The sequence below is a fragment of the Homarus americanus genome, unplaced genomic scaffold (assembly GCF_018991925.1).
Source record: "Homarus americanus isolate GMGI-L3 unplaced genomic scaffold, GMGI_Hamer_2.0 scaffold21048, whole genome shotgun sequence".
NCBI classification, from domain to species: Eukaryota; Metazoa; Arthropoda; class Malacostraca; order Decapoda; family Nephropidae; genus Homarus; species Homarus americanus.
The window spans coordinates 446,932-453,938 of NW_024714126.1; positions in this window are offsets into that span (position 1 = coordinate 446,932).

The window sequence follows — 7,007 nt, forward strand, 5'->3', positions numbered from 1 at the left end:
TATATTCTTCACCAAAAGGTCGGCTCGCTAGCCGCCCGGGCGATCGGTCACGTCTCTGTCACGCACTGTTGGCAAATACTGGGCATGCACCGGCTCCTGAATGTACCTGAACCCGCTCCAGTGTTGGTCAAGTCTTCTCTTGAAAGAGCTCACACTCGGTGCCGTCACAACACTCTGGTAGATTGTTCCAAGAGTTTACAACCCTCACTCCGAAAAAGTTTGCCCTCACGGTTTTCTGGACTTGCGGCTTCTTCAATCTTGAGCTGTGACCCCTTGTGGGGCGAGCGTCCGCCAGCTCCAAGTAAGGACACTCAACTGAGTAGTGCCCCCTGAGATGCTTATAAACCTCAACTAGGTCCCCCCTTGCCCGTCTGTAGTATAAGCTAGGCAAGTTCAGGCGCTCCAATCTCTCAGGGTAGCTGAGATGCCGAAGTGCAGGCACCAGTTTGGTGGCCCTCCTTTGAACATTTTCAACCAACTGACAGTCCCTAGCATATCTCGGGGACCAGATGGGGTGACAGTACTCCAGATGGGGAAGCACTTCACTCCTGAAGATCGTCACGAGGGACGGACCGTCTAGATATCTGAACGACCTTCTTATAAGACCCAATAATTTATTTGCCTGATTTACCTTCTTCTCACAATGGCCCGAGAACTTCAGCTCATTGTCAACATACACACCTAGGTCCTTCTCACACACAGTCTCAACTAGTACATTTTCTTCATCCCGTTGGGACATATGGTACGCCTCCTTACCGTTGGTACGCCCCAGGTGCATCCTCTTACACTTCGTGACATTGAATCTCAGCAGCCATTCCTTCGACCATTCCTGGAGCCCACAGAGGTCCTTCTGCAGCTCTTCACAGTCCGCTTGGTTCTTAATTTCCCGAAATAACTTGGCGTCATCGGCAAACATTTGTATGGAGGAGTGTACAACGTCAGGCATATCATTTATGAAACAAACAAACAACAGCGGGCCCAATACACTACCCTGCGGTACCCCACTTGTTACAGGTACAGATGACGATTTCGTGCCATTAATCACCACACATTGCTTGCGGTCATGTAGAAAGTCTTCTATCCACGCTAGGACATTTCCCCGAATTCCGTACCCTTCCAGTTTGATTTTCAGCCTTTCGTGGGGTACACTGTCGAAAGCCTTGGCAAAATCTAGGTAAATATTGTCGATATTACCACCCCGTTCTAGAATATGGGTCCAAATATCCAATACCTTCAGCAATTGTGTCAAGCAAGAGCGCCCCGGCATAAAACCGTGTTGGCAATCTTTTACAAGGTTGTTTCGTAGTAGATGTTCCATCGCTGCATCTCTGATAATACTCTCAAGTACTTTACATATTATGCTGGTCAGGCTCACCGGTCTATAGTTGTTCGTGGAGTGCCTATCGCCCTTCTTGAAGATAGGACTCACATAAGCCACTTTCCATTCACTGGGGACCATTTGTTCATCCAGGCATTTACAAAACAGAATCTTCAGGGGCTCTGCAAGCTCGTTGCACAGCTCCCTTAGCACTCTAGGATGCACCATGTCAGGTCCAGGACTCTTATGGACCTTTAGCCTGGACAGTTTATTTCTAATACCCTCTTCTGTGAACACAATGTGGGTCAGTGCTGTGTCGAACCGTCTGTCCTCAAACGCAGGAAGGTTAGTTGCATTCAAGGTGCTTTGATTTGTGCCTTAGAAAATCTCTAGTATGAGAGATGAGGGAACATACAGTATCTGGTTACATTAGTTTCACTATAATTCAACACTATTTTACTTATTTCTTTTTTACGAAGGCATCAAGCATGTGTATCTACATTGTCATGTACTGGCCGAATTTTTCACACCACATAACATCTGGCTGGTGTGGGGGTGGGGGGGCTGTGGTATTGTACTTAGGTAATAGGCAGCCTGGGAAGATATTGGAAGTATAATGTGTTGTCTAATGGTGGACCCTGCTGCTATAGGGCATCACAAAAATTGTGACCAAGTCCCAGGTTGCTGATCTGACTTTCTGCCTCATTTACACACAATTGCGGGGTCTAAATCATTTCTCCTATTATTGACAACACAACATACATATATTGTTTCTCACTTTTGATCTTTTTTTTTCATTTTTGTATTTATTATTATTATTATTTTTACCGGTATTATTACTATTATTATTATTATTATTATTATTATTATTATTATTATTATTATTATTATTATTTTTATCGGTACAGGTTGTACCTCTCTAGTCCGGCATTCTGTGGTCCGGAAACTCCCGTGGTCCGGAACGATTTTAGTTTGTCCAATAGGTAGATAGGCAACTTTTTTTTTTCTTTTTCTTTTTTTACTTATCTGAATTATTATTATTATTACAGGAGTATTAAATTTTTGCCCCTCAGGCTCCAATGTGGGTCAGTGACCTATGCCCGGGTGGGCTAATCCTCGTAAAAAAAACAACAACAAAGCCGCGGGAAATTAAGGTTTGTTTACATCCGGCAGTTCGGCTGCTCTCTCTCTCTCTCTCTCTGCTTGTCTATACAGAGTACAACATTTAACCCTTCAATATATATGAGCAGTAAATAAGTGTTGCTTTCATATTCTTATGTAGAGTAATGACGATATATTTTCACATGTGCGCACTTACATACGAGCAGTCTCACTTTTTTTTTTACCATTAATGGTTAGCTACTTATATTGTTCCATTTATTAACATTAAATAACATTACAGGTACTTCAAGCAACCATATTCATTTTTTACATTAATTTTACTACAGCTAAACTCAGGGTCTTATTTTCTTCAGTTTTATATGTAGAACCAATCAGTCACTGGTTTCGTAAGCTTTAACATAAACAATGCCGGCAGCCGTCTCGTCTCCTCTAATATTCCACGTATTATTAATAAATTGTATTGTTAATTTTGCACACACGTACATTGATTCAATAAAAACAAATTCAGAAACATTAATTAAAATATATATGAACAGTAAATAAGTGTTGCTTTCATATTCTTATGTAAAGTAATGACGATATGTTTTCACGTGTGCGCATGCGCACTTACAGTACATATGCGATCTCTCTTTTTCTTTACCATTATCGTTAGCTACTTCTATTGTTCCATTTATTAACATTAAATAACATTACTTAAAACAACCATATTAATTTTACTACAGCTACAACCAAGGTCTTATTTTCTTCAGTTTTATATGTAGAACCAGTCAGTCACTGGTTTTGTAATCAACGAAAATAATGCTGTGTCATTTCCTCGTGTGTTTTAATATTCTACATATTATTAATGAATTCTATTGCTCATTTTGCACACATAAACATTAATTCAATAAAAAAGACATTCAGTAATAAACAACAATGAATCTCTTGTACATAAGAGAAATGACGCTGTTTACACGATTATGCACGTCGTCTGCACGTTGGCGGGCCGTTCAAACCCGTCGAAATTCAAGTTTCCGCCATCAAAATTTTTATTTATTTATTTTTTTGTGTGTTCCAATAAAATACATTAAGAATTAAAAACTTGCGAAATTTGAGAAGCTACTATGTGACATTTAACCCTTCAATATGTCTTCAAAGAGACCATGACACAGAGAAAGTGGTGCTAGTGCTTTCAGGCATAAGCACAAGTCACTATCTTTCCAGGAAAAGGGTGAATTTCCATGGTCCGGCAATTTCCATGGTCCGGCACCGGTCAGGTCCCGAGGTTGCCGGATTAGAGAGGTACAACCTGTATTATTATTATTATTATTATTATTATTATTATTATTATTATTATTATTATTATTATTATTATTATTATTATTATTATTTATTATTATTATTTATTATTACAGTGACCCCTCGGTTAACGAACTCAATCCGTTCCAGAAGGTCGTTCGTTAACCGAAACCATTGTTTCAATGGGTTTTTGGGTAATTGGTTCCAGCTCACCAAAAATTTCCTAAATTCAACAAAAATGGTAGAAAAGTTCACTTACTTTGAGGTGTGTATGTAGAAGGCTCCTGGATGATGATGATGATGATGGGAATTACAATGGGGGTGGAGGAGAAGGAAGAAGAGAAGGCATTGGGGTGGAAGAGAAGTCACCCCATGGCACCATTTCACCCATAAAATTTTAGTTCTCTTGGTGTATTTCAAGATTATTTTCTTTAAATCAACACTGTACTGCATTATATATTGTCAATATGTAAAATATATTTCAAAATGACCAATAATTTGCTTGGAAACACAGAAAAAAGCGTTTAGTTGAAGAGAGTCTCAAGCAAGATGTTACCTCCAGTGAAAACAGAGAGACTAACGCCTGTTTGCTGTGTTAAGAGGCTGGATGCTGCGCTTTAAACTAGTCACTTTACCTTCAATTATGTTCAATAATTGTTAAAATGACTAAAAAATTGAATATTAAACTTTTAAAATTATTGAATAGTATAAACTTCTTGATATTTACTAAAATAGTTAGGAATTTAAGCCCTAGAACCGATTAATGTATTGGTGGACTGATACTAAAGCTGGTTGCCCGGCCAGTGCAAGCAAAAACATGTTGAGGTCGGTTCGTAAGAAATTCGTTAACCGAATTTTTGTTCGTTAACCGAATTGAAGATCCTTATGGAAGGCAGTTCGTTAACCGAAATTTCGTTAACCGAGGCGTTCGTTAAACGAGGGGTCACTGTATTATTATTATTATTATTATTATTATTATTATTATTATTATTATTATTATTATTATTATTATTATTATTATTATTATTATTATTATTATTATTTCTACTACAGAGTTATTATTATTATCATCCTTACAGTAGTCCCTAGGTTAACGAACGCCTCGGTTAACGAAATTTCGGTTAACGAATTACCTTCCATAAGAATATTCAATTCGGTTAACGAAAAAAATTCGGTTAACGAATTCCTTACGAATTCCTCTCAACATGTTTTCGCTTGCTCACCAGCTGGAATATTAGTCCACCAATACAGTAATTGGTTCTAGGGCTTAAATTCGTTCCCATTTGAGTAAATATCAAGAAGGTTGTACTATTCAATAATTTTCCAAGTTTTATATTAAAATTTTTAGTAATTTTAACAATTATTTAACATAATTGAAGTACAGAAAACTAGTTTTTAATGTGCCAAACAGCCACTCAACTCACCAAACAGGTGTCAGTTTGTATCTCTGGTCAGTAGAGGTAACATCTTGCTTGAGACTCTCTTGAACATAAACTATTTTTACGTTTTTACAGTACAATTATTGGTCATTGGTCAAATTTATTTTACATATTGACAATATATAGTGCAGTGCAGTGTTGATTTAAAGAATATAATCTTGAATTACACCTAGTGAACTTAAAATTTTATGGGTGAAATGACGGCATGATGAATGGGATGATTTCTCCTCCATCCCCACTTCTAATTCCCATCATCATCATCATCATCAACCAGGAACCTTCTACATACACACCTCAAAGTAAGTGTACTTTACTGCATTTATTTTTACTTTGTATGTAATTTTCGGTGAGCTGGAACCAATTACCCAAAATCCCATTGAAACAATGGTTTCGGTTAACGAACGACCTTCTGGAACGAATTGTGTTCGTCAACCTAGGGACCACCGTATTATTTCATTACATTTTATTTTTTACTATAAATCTTATTTAATATGAATTATTATTATTATTTATTATTATTATTGCTACATTTTCACCCCCCAGGCTCCGATGTGGGTCAGTGACCTGTGTCCGGGTGGGTTAATCCCCGTAAAAAAAAAAAAAAGTATTTTTTTTAAAATACACTCAGATGTAATTATGAAAAGCATTTTAGAATCACAGCCTCTTTGAAATTCATTTTATGTCCAGGTACTAATGCAAAGAGCAACTGATGTCTAACAGGAAGACCAAGCCTCTGAAGGAAAGGTTGGGGAGAAGAGAGGGGATTTATTGGGGTAGGGGGTAGTTTAGGTGAGGTGGGTGGTCAAGGTGCTAATGGACACAAGAAGATCAAAGGGAAAGTCCGCTGTCATGGCCACTGCCACTTGACCTGACCTGACGTCACTTCACCTCACGAGATCTCTAGGTACAGTATGTGACTGGGTGGTGTCTTCCCACACTGTACCCTTCAACGATCCACCCACACCATACCCTCCACTCACACAACTCTTACTGTGGTTAATAATTAATTAATTAAAAATATATACAGTATTATAGTTTGGCACAAACATTAAAGCTCTTTGTTTGTTTGTTTGTTACACAGTAAGAAGCTATTTTGCCTCAGGTTGGTTAATGTTTGCACCTCAAACATTTTAAAACTGAGGAAGTTAAGGGGGGGTTGCTGCCTTTATTGATGGTAAGAGGACCTTCCCTCTGCATGAAAGGAAACATGGGCGATTCAACATGTTGTCATAATGCAGGCTGGAGTGAGCTCAAATGAGAATGGTGAGGTAAATGTGTAATGTGACTCAAAATGTTCCCACAAAATGTGCATGAATTCGTCCTTGGAAACTCATTCCCATGCCTGGATTGGAGAGAGTTCCCTGAATTTCCCAGAAAGAAAAAAATCCATTTTGGCTGTTGGAGAGTTCTGGGAACCTGAGATTCTGGGTAAAGGGAAGATTACTTTTGGATAGAGGTAGGCTGAGATGGTTTGGGCATGTGGGGAAGATAGGTGAGACCAATTGGTCAATGAGTCCTATTGTGGAGGGGAAGACAGCCAAGGACAGGCCAAGAATAAAATGAGTTTATAAGGAACAGGGTTGGAAAAAATCATGATTTAAAAAAAAAAATTGATTTATTTGAATTAAATCGGATTTTTTTTATTTAAATCGATTTTTTTTTATTTTTTTAATAATTGCATTAAAATTGTATTTTTAAACCATAAAAACAGTATTTTTCAACCAAAGCTTATTCAGGATAATGAACAGAAAATTGGCATTAAGATACTTATGCAGTAGATGTACCATTGGAATTTAACACAATAATATTCTTTTTGTAAAATAAAAGAAAACTGGTAACATATCTTACAT